Here is a 15,676-nt window from a genome sequence, read left to right on the forward strand (position 1 = left end):
TACTTCTTTAAAAATGTATATCTCAGAAGACCACCAATCGACAATTGTGATTTTACCTGTTAACTCTGGCTACAATTCTGAAGATCCAACTGCACTGCACACCAAGGCTGCATGTTCTACTCTTGTCACCCTATCAAGTCATTCCAACAAGACTGAAATATCCACTGGAGATATGCCCACACTAACAGATATTAGGCTGCTTCATTTTAGATTGAATAAGAGCATCATCATAAGGCTATTGCTGGTCTGAGAGGGAAAGTTGTTGCAACACCTTTTTGAGTCAAGATTTGAAGTCATTAAAAGGGATGTATATTCCAGCTCATCAATCCACTTTAAATAGCATTGTGATAGAGATAGAATGTGGTTAGAATACCTTGCCAAAATGTCTTCCTAAAAATACAAAACTGCAGTCAGAACTGTCCCAAATTAAAATAGATTTAAATATTCCTTGGTCACCATTTTTCTAGTATACTGTTTTGTCTCCCTTGCCGTGTTCGTTTTCCTGATTTCTCTTCCTTTTTATGAATACCTCATGTATGTTGCTGACAAATGAATACATTATATACCATTTCAATAAAGTGTGTGCTAACATTTCACACAGTCTGTTTGGAAAATGAGTCCTATGCAGAAAACTACGTTAAGAAAGAGGGGGCAGAAAGAAATACGCTTTGGAGGTAGTAGTCCACAGTGCAGAATCTAGTCTGCTATCATTTTGTTAAGTCGTAACTCCCAGGGACAGTTCTGTTGGAAAAAAGAACATATTATAAAGGGAGTAGGAATTTAGAAAAGCACTCGATTAGAGGGATATTTAAGAAAGCATAACTGTTCATTGATTTTCTGACAACCAAATACTACAGTGAAATGTCTAGTCCCGATAAGAGTTTGTCTATGTGGTAATTTTATAATGGGAGCGAGAGTTGAGCAGTAGTTATGGATGGAGTGATGGCTAGTTATCCGTGGGTCAGTGGTGAAGAGAGAGCCCCAAATGATACTTTAAAAGCGAGGAAGCGTTGAGTGTGGGGAGTAAGGTAGCTTTAATTCGATTTTTAGTTGTTTCACATCTAAATCTGTTTCCAGTGCTCAGTTAATGCAATACCAAAGGAAACTATTTATTTGACGCACGCAATTCAACATGGTGTAGGATGGAGGGTCAGACGTTCGCAAGTGGCAATTTGTTCCTTTTGTGACGGTTTAGTTAGTACCCATTGGACGTTTTTGGTAAAATGTTTTGCATAATATACATTTGAAAGAATATTTGGTCAGTGACACTGGTCAAAATTACTAGATACACAATGAAGAAACGGACCCACTTTTATCTAAAAAAAAAAAAACCTAACCAAAAAAAGGTGCCGACACTAGAATGTTGGGCCTGCACTTCGTGCAATGCCCTATCTGCCAATCTGAGCCTGGTAGGAGATAGACGCCTTACTGAGTAAAGAAAGAGAAACAGGTAAGTAAACTATGATCATGTTGCTGTAATCAGACCCCCACGCTGTTTGGATAAGGAGAACTATAGGTACTCCAGGGATAACGCTGAGTATTGAATTGCCCACCAGAGAGAAAACACACAGGTGCTCCAGCTGCGTCTGCCCTGTACAACAAAACAATAGCTTTATCGACCAGCCATATACTGTTAATTCTCACTTGCCAGAAATAGCAAGGGGTGGCACGTACGTGTGGGTTTTAGTTTCTGTGTAAATACTGTGCTCACTTTTCGATCCAGATCACGGTTTTACTTCACCGATTGGTAAAGTTCTGCAAGTGCCCGCACGCATCTTGCGCCAAAGCAAACAGCTTTTGCTATAAATCCCTGTAAGGGGCAGGATTGGTGTGATGGTCGCACCTGGAAGCCGCCTACGCATAGGATTTTGAGCCAGACGTTATCTAAGTTTGTGCAAAACTTGTATTAAGCTCAGAACGTGACTGGTCGATGGGAAATAGTTGAAACAAAGATAAACCTTATCACGCCATCACTAGTTCTTATGCTTACTCATTTCGTGGCCCAACACCTTTTGTGCTAAAACTGCAAGGGTCCTTCAGGGATGATGGAAATTAAGTACAAAACATCTGATGAGGCACTTAATGAGCAATCGATCATGATATTGTCACGTTTTTATGTTATGTGATATTTGTGCTGTATTCCTCTTGCTTCTAAGCACTATAATAATAAGGGTTATTATTATCCACCGCAGTAGCTCTCCAACTATTGACCTCAGAAGATGATGGGCTAAATTAGCCAGGCAGGATGTTTAGTTTTGTTTATTTATTTGTAAGGCGCACCTAACCCTGAGGTAACTGGGCGCTTGAACTTGTGACATAGTTACAGATGCATGCATAAAGAGCACATTGGACAGCAGTGCTTGGTGACTATAGGTTACAGGTTAGTCGGCTTGCATAATAATACAGGAAGTGCAGGCTAATGTCATCGGTTACAGTTAGGACGACAGTGCAGGATAAAATAGACGTTAATACAGTGCGAGATGTGTTTAAGTACATAGATTACAGTAGAGGTGAATCGTGGATAACCTTGGGGCCTGTTAATGTTTGTTATCAGAGAGCAAGTTCTTCACTTTTGCTCTGAAAGAACAGAAGGACAGTTCCGCGCAGATCGTGAGAGGGAGAGAGTTCCGGCATTTGGCGGCCAGCACTGGGAAGCTGGCTCCTTCTGCCGTTTTTAGTTTGTACCTTGGGATACTGAGGCATTGCGAATAAAAGGATCTTGTGGGTCTTGCTGGTTGGTTTCTACAGATTTTGTCTGACTGGTATTTCGCGCAGAATTTGACAGGCATTTATGCGTGATAACTAGAGTGTGGAGCGAGATTCTGTTGCACAAAGGGAGCCATTTGGCATCCTGTCTGAAGCTTGATATATGGATAGACCCAGGGATGTTTATCGCTGATCTCAGGGCGTTAGTCTGTTGGACCTGTAGTCTATTGAGATTCCGTTCGGTTTGAGCCTAAGCAGAGAGTAGTACAATAGTCTAACTTCGATAAGACTAGAGCCCTGGCTAATGTGATGCAGCTGTTGGGGGACAAGTAAGATTTGCAGGCATTAATCAGCTTATTGGTGTAGGCAGTTGTAGAGGCAGTGGAGCTCACTTGTTTCTTGAGTGAGAGAGTGCAGTCTAAACTCCCAGTGGAGTTCCCGTCAATGTTGAAGGACATGTAACGAGGGTTGAGTTTGTTTAGACGTGATTGGGTTCCAATGATCAGGAGCTCCGTCTTCTCATCATTGAGACACAAGCTGTGAGCCGCCATCCACGGCTGGATTTCCAGGTAGATTTCGTTTATCAAATTGGAGTCACCTTCATAGCAACCAGTGAGCGTAATGAGAACCTGGGTGTCGTCTGTGTAATTCGTATAGGTGACACCGATGTAGTCAAGACGATCAAAGAGAAGCTTGTGCAGATGTTGTAGAGCGTCGGGGAGACGCAAGAACCCTGTGGTACTCCGCAGTTGATGGGGACTGGATCAGCTGAAGCTGAGGGTCCGAAGACTCTAGTAGTTTGGTTAGAAAGGAAAGATTGGATCCAGTTCGAGGCGTTTGTGGAGAAGGCAGCAGCTGTAGTTCGGTGTTCTGTGATTGAAACCTGACTCTGCAAGTATCAGATCGCTGAAGTGAGCACTTAACTTGCTTTATTATCTTACAATCACGTATGACTTTTGAATTAAAACCGCATAATTTCCAATACTAATTTTGTTGCATTCACACGTAAGTATTATCATATCTGGGCATTGTCGATTAGCGGTGATCATTGGTATATTAGAAAGCCATGTGTTGATAATTCTGAGTTTGTTTGGTAATATTTACAATACACTCTTAGAACACAGCCGAAAAAGTATTTTTTCAGAAACATCTGAGAACTTGATTTCCGTTGTCGTTTTCAGCTTTGAACTTGAACTAATACCAATGCACCAAGAAGCCGTTTACAGTATGTTCTTAAAGAGATGTTGCTGCACCTTTGCTCTGTATTAATAATCCCCAGACATTGGGATAACACTTGGTTTAAATTTAAGATTAGTGATGCTGCTCAACTTTATCACCAGCCAACACGACAATCCCTCATCATTAAAACGCCTCGCCCATGGATCATTTTCTTTTAGAATCAGGAACGCAATTACATGTGACACCTCAGAGAACAGCGGCAAAACCCCAAAAATAAATATAAAGACTTATAAATGGACTAAAGGAGTAGGCATGTCGATAGACTTGCAAATGGACTAAAGAGAGACATTTTTTCCCAATCAATTTGCTTTTGTTTACATTTTCCTGAAAATGGCATTCGAATACTTGATGCATTTGATTTCCTCCATGGAAACATTGTTTCCACTTACCATCATGTGTGAAACACGTCTCGTGTGTGAAACACGTCTCGGTCTTCCCTCCAACAAAACATATAAAATGCTCACATCTACAGTGTTATTTGCACTAACCTTTTCATTGATTTTCTTTTTTTCTTGTGTCCTTCATGTCTTTGTTCTGCTTCTTTCGCTCTCTCTGTATTTTGCCATTATTCTCTTTTTTGCTCTTTCTTTCACTCATTCTTATGCTCTTTCACTAGTTCGTTCGAGCTTTCTTTGCCCCTTCTTTCACTCATTCTTTTGCTCTTTCTTTTGCTTTGCAGGTCTTTCACTTTATTATTTCAAACTTGCTGTCCTTCGCTGTCTCAGTGTTTTGCTTAACGTGTCACACTTTGTTTCACTTTCTTTCTCTTTTCCCCTCTGGTGTGCTCTCTTTCACTCTTCGGTTTGCTTTTATGCTAAATTGCTATTACATAAACTCATTCCTTTGCTCTTTCGTTTTATTCTTTTTTCAGCATTTTCTCCTTCTTTTGTGCTTTCATTTGCTCTTAGTTGCACATTGTTCACTCTTTTGTTCTTTCTAGCACTCCTCCACTCTTTTTCTTTTGGCCGTTTCGCTCGCTCTTTCCTTGGCTCAATTTTTCATGCTTTCTTTTGCTTTCTTTGTCTTTTGCTCATTATTTTTGTCACAATTGCTCACTCACTTTATCACTTTCGTTTGCTCTTTCACTGCTTTTGCATACTCATGTGTTTGTGCTTCCACTCATTCGTTCGCTATATGTGTTTTTTTCCACTTTATTTGACTCTTTCCTTTCCTCGTTCTTTGTTCCTTTAGCCTTTTTTCTGTCTGGCGTTCTTTCTTTTACTCTAATTCACTCTGATCCTTTGCTCTTTCTTTTGATAGCTGTTTCTTTCGCTTGTCTTTTTTCACGTCCTCTTTCATAAGGTCTTTTTATTTTTGTGTGCTCTCTTGGTCTTTCATTCACTCGTTTGCTCTTTCATTCCATTTTATTTTTTTTGTCCTTTTCACCCACTTTCTTTCGTTCTATCCGCTTTGCCCACTCACTTTTTCTTTGTTGAATTCACTGTTTCTGTCCTTTTAGCACACTCTTCTTTTGCCTGACATTTCACACTTCCATTTATATTGCTCTTTCTTTGCCTCTTTTTCTCTTTATTTAATTGTATTGCTCCTTGTTTTCACTTTTTTGCTTTCTTTTGCCCCTTTTCCTTCATTTCACTCTTTCGTGATTTGCTTGATTTTTCACTTTTTATTTCACTATTTTGCTTTCACAAATTCTTACCTACTTTCTTTCCCTCTATCAGTCAATTTTTCACTAAGATCCTCATTCACTTCTTTCATTCAATCTTTTGCTCATTTACTTTTTTGTCACTTTCTTTTGCGCTTGTGCCTTCTCTTTATCATTCTTTCACTCGCTCTTTTGCTACTTTTGCTACTTTTGCTTTTTTAAATTTTTGTTTTTGCTGTTTGTCCTGCTCCTTTTTTTAATATCCCTTTTCTCTTTATTTTGATCTTTCTTTAGCTTTTTCATTTGCTCTTGGTTTCCACACTTTCAGTCTATCTTATGCACTCACTTTTGTCATTCTTTTGTTGGCACTTTTAGTCTTCTGCCATCTTACTCTTTCGCTTCCTCATTTGCCAATTTTGTGCTCTTTTCATTTACTGTTTGTCTTTCTTTTGCTGTTTTGCTCTTCCACTCTTTCTTTTTTAACACGTTTTCACTCTTGCTCAATCTTTCCCACTTTTTGCACTCTTAAGTTCTTTCTCTCATACTTACTCTTTTTTCACTCTGTGCCTGCTTTTTCTCTATGGCGATTTTCCTTTCTCTGTCTCCCTTTTTGTGCTCTTTATTTGGCTCCTCCTTAGTGGTCTTTTTGTTTCCCTTTATCTCACTCTTTCTTTCGCCCTTTTATTCTTTTGTACATCTTCTCTCAGACTTTAACTATTTTGCTCTTTCTTTTATTCTTTTGTTTGCCTGCTCTTTCTACCTTCAACTCTGCTGTCTCTCTTTTGCCCTGTATTACAATGTTTAGATTTTAGTACATTGCTCTGTTTTTAAATGACTGTGCTAAACCTTTATGCATGTAGATGAAGCCACACACAAACACATTTGGAGTTGTATTTGGAAAATTCCCACAGTGATGCTTCCGAGCTTGGTTTTCCGTAGAGAGTGGCTGCTGCCATATACGGGTTTAGCAGAGTAGCAGAGAACCTACTCCAATCAGTGCTGGGAATGGCAAAAAATGGGGAGGGGGATCACACAGCACAAGGGCCAGGGTGGGGGAGGAGTTTGGGTGAGAGGCGGTACGTGGGAGGCGTGGTCTAGAGGGGGCGGGGCTCGTAGTGTGCATCCAGCAATGCTGGAATACGTTAAAAAAAAAAACGCCAGTGACAGCAGCATTGTCTTTTACCGCTGGCTTTGGCACTGGTGTGTAATCCACAATGCTCGCTAGGTGTACAACTGAAAGGAATCAGTTTTACACGTAGCGAGCATTGTGCATTACACACCAGTGTCAAAGCCGCGGTAAAAGGCAATGCTGCCGTCACTGGCGTTTTTATTCCAGCGCGGTTCATGGTCTTGGGCGGCTGACTCTGGCCGGATCCCGAGATCCGGCTCCATTTCTGGTGTCGGATCCGCCGAGAGCCGGCCCAATGACCAGCACTGACTCCAATCACATAACAATAGAGGAAACGTGTGTCTATATCTTGATGTTTGAGAAAGAGCAAAATAGCTAGCAAATTACAGAACAAAGGACAGAGTGAAAGTGTGGTAAAAAGAGCAAAACCAAGCGTGCAAGAGAGTAAATAAAACAGGAGAAAATAGAATAAAATAAGTGCTAGGGAGCCAAATATTGAAAGAGCAAAAAGAGTAAATGGAGATGCAAATGTTTGAAAGAAAAAGTGAAACCCACGGCGAACAGACGCAGAAGAACGGACATCGAACAAGAACACTGTTCATTAACAGTACGCGGAATAAACGCCAGCTCAGTACTTCGTTTCCCCTACGACCGAAGCAAAAGTAACAAGGCCGGACAATTTAACATCCCCAGGTAAACGTGGGAAAACACAGGAAACAATCTAATCAAACACTGTGACCCCCTACAGGAAGTAATATATCGCGCTCATACGATCGACATCCCGTGGCAGGCAAAGTGAACATTGTAAGCAATGTATGTGCTTATTGATAAGGCCAGCATCTGAAAATGACACCTTATATGCTTCTAAGAAACTGAAGATCGTGATGTCTTTGGCACTACATATCGTCCATTCCACTATAACTGTGTTCGTGTTAGAACTTTGCAGTGTCCTGAAGACCGGCCCAAGGAAACACATGACATAAACTGACTAGTGAATGTGTTAAATCCTGGACCCAGAAACACGATTAAGTGTCGACAAGAGAATAATAGTATTCTGAAGGGCTATTGATCTAAAATCTTTTTGGCGCTATTACCGCAGCGCTAATTGCGCTGGCGCCCCCAACCCCATTGGCCTTTTGGACCAAATGGGGAATGAGGATTTACAGCTATGCCGCTACTCGTGATCCAGCGCAAATTGGGCCGTACCTAGTAGCGGTAACGCTAATTGCATTGGCGGTATCCCAGCACAATTAGTGCCAGGATACTGCCGGGATGCTGCCAACCTTGTGATGAGGCCCATAGAGACAAAGTGACAGTAAGTGTGAAAAAAAGCTAAATATAGAGAACATGTGAAAAATAGAGGGACACAAAGAGTCTGTGGTGGCTGGTGCATAATGGGCGTGTTGGGTTGTGACAAAGTGACTCCATGGTGTTTGTCACATGGACCTATGAATTATATTCCCATAAGGCTAGGAAGAGCCCTTCTAAAGATGGGAAAACTAAGAACTTCTCCAGAACGCACCTATGGATTCAAAGATAAGAAGAGTATGGGGAGGGCATGAGCACCCAACAGAAGTGCTTCCCACCCGTCTCCCATTTAATGTCCAGGAAGGTAGAGGGAAATGCTTCAATTGCCTGGACGACAACTAGATAAACAGCAAATCTCCACCTTTTCCACAGCACTCAGAGGAAACATGAAGGCAGGAAAGCTCCACGTTCCCTCACAGCTGCAGACCCGTTAGAGAGAGAGAGTCACCTGCAGCCAACATCTCCATTGCCATCAATGGGAGAAATGCTAACCCTAGACCAAATATACACTTCCCACCCCCCAAAAAGAGTTCACAACATATGCACTGACTTACTGTTTATAGAAGAGAGATTAAACTAACTCGAGAGGGGGCCCTCTAGCAACAGGCAGGGAGAAATAGCAGCAGCTGTGTTCCATCCACCAGCGAGGACATTCTAGAATGTGTGACAAGATGACGGCAAGCCTATTTGAAAACCTCCTTTAAAGGGGCAGGACCACAAAGCATTCCTGTCAATGAGCATTTTTTGACTGGTCATGTGAACTCTAGTCAAGACTTCCATTGAATTTATTGCATCCAATATTTTCAATAGAATGAATCTAACGGGTCAATTCTATGCATTAGTTAATCACATCCAGTGAATCCTTTTTGCGGCAATACCATTAAAGCCACACTAAAGATTATCCATTCATTTGTATTCAGACATGTAGTTTGTATGGGTCATGCTGGATCCAGGACATAAAAATAAGACGGTTTGTGAGTGTTATGTGAATGTGTCAACATCTGTGGGTTTGCGTGCATTTATGTGGGTATATTGTGATGATTTGCCAAGTCACTTCTCCCCAAGGGGGCACCCTTTCTTTTGAGGCTAGGGAGGTGAGGCTGCTACCTGATAATCCCCTAGGGGTGGTAATATCTGGGAGGACCTCAAAAGGAGGAACTCCACTCCTGGGGATAAGGACATACACCTGTGGAAGAGAGTTCATAATACCCTATCTCACAACCCTCATGGTCACCCTTTTCTCCCACCATTGATAGTGGAACCATGTGTTATTGTTTATCTATGCCTGTGACAAGTGTAAAACATACTGGGACGAAGAAGAACATGAGAGGCATATGGAGTAACCATATGCAAAGCCAGACAAGTACTGCAACGAGGTGGCCCATGGGAGGTATGAAGAATACTAAAGAAACTTTAGTGCATGCTGTTGATGTTACGCAAGGTTGGAGTAAAAAATGTAAAGCAGAAAGCAAAATAGGGCCGAGAGAGTCTCATTGCGGAGGCCTCCATTGCGCAAACCAAACCCCGGAAGTTCAAACAGGGAAGACCGAAGGTGAAGCAGAAGAATCAGACCAGAACCACAGGACGCTGCTGAATTGTTTTCTGTGCCGGCAGTGAGCTGACTCACTTTGTGGTGGCCTGACTGCAGAGAGGTGGATCATCGAATCCGGAAAAGACATTGAGACCACCAGCCTGCCACAGAGCCGTGCAGGAAGAAGGAAGAGAGGTACCAGTGACCCTGTGAAAAACCAGAGCTGTGTCCCAAGGATACCACAGGTAACTGGAACAGCAGGAAGATCGGGTGGGGTCATGGAAGTGGTCCGAATAGAACAAATTGCAGTGGAAGTCATCTCCCTGGTTGCAGTACTTTGTCAAATACCACTGATAAAGCAGTGTGCATCAGGAATCATCTCCCTTGTTGCAGTGGTCTATCTAATACGACTAAGAAGGCTGAGTGTAATGAGAGCCCTCTCCATCATGGTACTGGTGCATCAAATACAGCGGGAAAATCAGAGTGCTTAGGGAAACATCTCCCTCATCAAGATACTACTTTTGGAGACACTTAGAAGGAATTCCTCCTACATTGCTATAAGACTGAAGTGTTAACCAGGAGAAGGAGACATTCTTCTGGTGGAGGAAACACTAACTTTAGTTCAAATCTTATGTTTCCAGAGTTTGGGTTAGATTACAGGGTTTTCTGACTTAGGACGGGAAGAACATTTCTTTTGATGGGTATTCTAAAGGATGGTTGAGAAGGACAAGCCCCTTAGACATAGGTCAAGATAGGTGTCTTTATTGATATAATTAAAGTTTATAGCCCACGCATGAACCTACCTCATCAATCTCATCAGTCAAAACCCATTTATTTGAACTCTCCTAGGTATCTGTTCTCTCTCTCCTTAAGCACCATGATGCCTTTGGGCGACCGTGCGCTATATAAGAATTGGTAACATAACATAACATCAATCTCCTCCTTCAACACCCTCACAATAAATGCAGTGTATCACACACTACTGAGGGGGTGCTGATGCCATGGGTGAGCCAGTAAATGGGGGAGGTTTAATGGCATCAGAAATATCTCCAACATGCTCTTACACTGACAACACTGGCATTATTGGGCAAAGGCAACTACTGGTGGTAGTAGAGGTTGAGGTGAAGCTGGCTGACAGCTGGTGTGGCAAGGCATGATGGCACACATGGGAGGAGCACTCGCGGGTTTCAGTTTGTTTGTCGCAGTCCACATTTGATGAATTTGGTGATGGCGATAGTGATGGACAACACGGCGAATGGCAACAGATTGTGCACACTGAGGATTTGCGGAGCTGGGCTCCGAACAAGAGAAGTTGCAACCAGTGCCTGCTCCTTTTAAACTTCAATGCATAGCTGCTGGACTGTTTGAGTGGGAGCATGGAGGTCCATGCCAATTTGGCACAGTCTGTTTTGGAGTATCGCAGCATTGGCTGTGGAGAACATTGCGGGGGCATACTTTACTTGTGTTGTTGCCATGTTCTTTGAACCAATTTTACATGCATCTACGAAGGACAAAGTAATAGGGTGTCATCTTCTTCTCCATAACCTGTTCCCTTTTATGCTCCTCCCCTTTACTCTTTTCATCTATGGCCGGTCACAAGTGTTTCTTTTGCCCATCCTGCTGGGCTAATATGCTGACTGCATATATCTGCCTTTTGAGATTGGGAGATGGTAACGAACATAACGAAGGACTCCTTGGCCCCCTGCTTTCGGTCTCCATTACTGAAATAACCATATTTGCTCGTTGGCCCACAGTCTATTTAGCTAAAACATACAGCTCCTTCTGTCCTTTCCAGATTATTACATTGTGACTAACCCTTCCATCCTGCAGACCTTTCTTCTGTGAGGCCCACGAAATGTCATGGACGTTTAACTGGTTAGGTGGAATCACATTATTGCCAATCCGGCTGATGGACCAGAAGACATGGCCGCATTGGACTCTGACCTTGTTTCTGTCACCATGATTTATTTTTTCCTGAACTAATTCTCCTATCATACTTTTTTCACTTGTTCTAGGGTTCTTGTATCTTTCTTTTTAATTGAAATGTTTACGTTCTTTTCATCAATGGACATTTAAACATAAATATTACAGTGACTATTATGACATTATCTGACAAAGCCAACACACATGTCTACTTGCAATCTTAATACTCTCATTATTGGGCAAAGCCAACGCGACTATGAATTTACAGTGGTAATTCTGACATGTATTGGGCAAATGCTACACACGTTTGTACTTAAAGAGATGATACTGTGTTATTTGGCAAAACCAGCGTGACTCTGTTCTTTCAAAGAAAATGCTGACCTGCATTGTGGTTACAGGATTCCTCAAAATGCTCCTGCTGGCTTTTAATGAGCTGGTATTTATTGGATGTTTTATGTGTTATCCTCCAGAACTGACTCAACATTTCATGGTTTTTTTGGGAAATGTTTTGAAAGGCAACATTTGAACCTATCTTTAAAAATGTTTCTCGGGGGGTGGGGGGAGAACACCCTATACCCTCTGCTTGATTGGTTTGTGCTCCCTCGCTACGCTCGCGCTCATTAATACGAAATACATAATGCCCCTCCACTGAACAAATTCTGCCAATGAGAAATACAGAGCAAGAACGAGCAAGAAAGAATAAGATAAAGAGAAAAGACTGTACAATGACACAATATGTGCTCATTTCATATTTCTGTTGTATAGATTAGGGGCAGGCATGTTTTTCATACAGGATGCTTCTTGAAATGTTTCCCTTGCAGTCATTAACTCTTCATTAACTCCACATCCATTTTCAGGATAAAGTTTAAAGTAAAGCAAACATGTTGAACAAAATGGCTCTCTCAAGTCCATTTGCAATCTCTTTTCACTGTCAAGAAGCCTCTCTTTCCACATGTATTGATGTTTTCTGAGATGGCACTGGTCGTGTATTTATCATTTTAAAGATAATATGATGCCTGGGTGTGCCCCTTAATGCCTTTATATGTCTGGGCATAGGAAGGCCATGGAGGTGGCCAAATTAGTAGGTTTGAAAGCAGGGGTATATAATATGAAGCACAGGTGAATATCACAAAGCGAGCAATGCAGCACAGCATTGAGCATTGTGTAAACCGAATGCCATTTGGAACCAGTCTGACTATTGGGTTATGTAAAAGACTCAAAAGACTGGTAATCTGCTCACTGGGTGAGAAAGTTCCTTGTTCTGAGACTTGGGACTGTAGCATCATGCCTCTGTTTATTGGACAACCTTCCTAGGTGATTAACCCTAGTACTTGGGAAGGGGATCTGAAGTTGTGTAAGAGGAGGAACCGCTGCTGGGAGTCAGCGAGTAAATGTGTTTCAGGTGAGGGAAGATTTCATACATGCCCCAGGATTAGGGCTTCCCCAATGATGACGAACTTGGGGCTCTTTCCACCAGCACACCATAAGAGACTAGATTAATTGTGTGGCTTCCAGACCTCTGCGGTAAGCTACCCAGAAGGGAGACTATCAATGGTGTGTGGGGGGGGGCAGTTGCGGTAGAGCCCCTTCTGGACTTTACTGCCAGACAGTTGTGCTTATTGCCCTGACAAGCTAACTGGTATGATGACTGGGTAGAAAAACGTGTATTGAACAGGGGGAATGGGAGGGGTAGGTCCATCAGCCCCAATAGCACCCTTAATGTTTGTTTGTTTGTTTTTTTATTATTTGTAATGCGCCAGAATACCCTAAGGTAACAGGGCTCAGCAGTTACATGAATTTGTGAAGCTTTGTTACAACCATAACAATATATACATACACAAGATCAAAGTAATAAAAGCAGGATTATATACATATATACAGGTTATCACAGGTGAATACAATATGTACAGAAGGCAAGAGTATGCAGGACTTAGGGACTCAGTATGTTAGAGAGTTTACGTCTTCAACCATGAAATAATCTTGGATCGGAAGTTTTGGTAAGGTAAGTCCATTCTGAGAGTTGGTGGTAGGGAGTTCCACAGTTTAGGTGCTTTCACTGGGAAGCTGTTGCCCCCTTTAGTGGAGTGTTTGTAGTTGGGGACGAAGAGACAGTGTCTATATGCTGTTCTTGTGGGTCTCAGGGAGGTCTGTCTATGAAATCTGTCGATCAGGTAAATAGGAGCAGCGTTATTGAGGGACTTGTAGGTAAGTGAAGCAGTTTTTAGGAGAATGTTGTCTTTAATAGGGACCCAGTTGTTCTGTTGGCTGTATGCTGAGGTATGATCTCTTCTGGAGATGCCCAGTGCTGCTTTAAGAGCGTTATTTTGGAGAGTTTGTAATTTGCTAGTGGTGGCTTTGGAGGATCCAAGATAGAGGGCGTTGCAGTAGTCCAGACGGGACAGTATAAGGGCTCTGGCAAGGGTCAAGCAACTAGCATCAGATAGAAAGGGTTTGGCTGCGCGGATCAATTTGCACGTGTAGGCCGTGGAAGAGGCTAGTGAGTTCACCTGTCAATTGGAGAAGTTGGAGTCCAAATAGAATCCCAATGTTTTAACTTCATGACCCACCCTGATACTGTTGCCATCGATAATGAAAGATGAATAGGCAGGGCTTAGTTTATTTATGCTGGCAGAAGTACCCAAGGTGATGAGTTCAGTTTTATCATCATTCAGGCATAGTCCATGTGTGGCCATCTATGCCTGGATGATGATGTACACTCTATTCACCAAGGCCAAATCCTTTCCATAATCTCCAGAAAGCGGAAGGAGGATCTGGGTATCATCTGCATAGTTAGTGTAGGTGATACCGAGATGATCCATATCATCGAAAAGGGGCTTGGTAAATATATTGTACAGTGTGGGGGAGACACAGGATCCCTGTAGTACGCCACAGGTGATAGGCATGGGGTCTGTTGCATCTGTAGGCGAAAAGACCCTCATGGTTCTACTGTTAAGAAATTATCTGATCCATGTAAGGGCCTCGGCAGAGAAGTAAACTGATGTGTGTAGGTGTGCACATAGGACAGAATGGTCAACCAGGTCGAATGCTGCAGAGAGGTTGAGGAGGAGGAGTAAGGCGGCTTGACCATTATCTCTGAGCATGTCAATCTGTGTTTTAAGGTCAATGAGAGCCGTCTCAGTCCCATGTTGAGGACGGAAGCCTGACTGTCTGGCTCCTAGTAGGTGATGTTCTTCCAAGTGCTTCTGTATTTGTACATAAGTGACCTTGTCCAAAATTTTTAGAGGGAATGGTATGGTCGTTATGGGTCTATAGTTTGTGGGAATGGCTGGGTTAAGTGTGTTTTTTTTTTTGGAAGAGGTAGTACCCAAGATTGTTTTAGATTGGTGGGGATGGAGCCGGTAGAAAAGGAGGCGTTGATTAACCTCGTGATGAAGGGGGAGAGGTCGCGGGTGGCATCTTTAATGAGCTGTGCCAGGCACAAGTCTCCCTGACAGTTAGAGGGTTTCAAAGACAGGATGATTTTTTCAACTTCAAGTATGGTCACTTTGGAGAAATTGAAGCGGGTGGTATCTCGCTTAAGGTAGGCTTTTTAGGTGGTTTGGACAGGTGGGGCTTGTTCAATGAAGCTTTTTTGCAGGAGATTTTGTTTTGTAGTGTAGCAATCTTGTTAGCTAGGGCATTTTGGATTTCTGAACACCAATTCTTATCTTTAATGCAGGTATCTGGTGGTGCTATGGGGGTTTCTACTTCTTTTAGGATGGAGAATAATTCCTTCATGTTTGATTTGGCCTGGGAAATACGGGAGTCGAAGGAAGTACGTTTTGCTAGGAAGATTTCTTTTTTGTACAGGGCCGCTAGTTTGAGTTTGACTTTATTGGCTACTGATGTGACTTTTTTCCAAGTGGCCTCACAGTTTCTTTTTTGCTGTCTTAAGTTTTTAAGGAGTGGTGTATACTATTTGTTCAGGTGCATTTTGGGCTTGCTTGGTCTGAGTTTGAGAGGGGCAATTAGATCTAGTGAGGTGGACATCATTTTATTGTATTCCTCGAACAAGGTCTCAGGATCCAGGTTGTCAGGGAGTGTGTTGAATGTAGGCAGTAAGTTCAGGATATGTCGCTCCACAGTGATACTCTTTTTGTTTCTCGTGAGAGTGGGTGGAGCCCTACTGGTCGGCAAGGGTGGAGGTCTAGTGTTGGAAAGCGAGAACGATACCAGGTGGTGGTCAGTCCAGGCAAGTGGTGAGATGTCAGTAATGTTAGCGTGACAATTGTAGTCA

Source organism: Ambystoma mexicanum, chromosome 2q (genome assembly GCF_040938575.1).
Source record: "Ambystoma mexicanum isolate Mex_15411 chromosome 2q, UKY_AmexF1_1, whole genome shotgun sequence".
NCBI lineage: Eukaryota > Metazoa > Chordata > Amphibia > Caudata > Ambystomatidae > Ambystoma > Ambystoma mexicanum.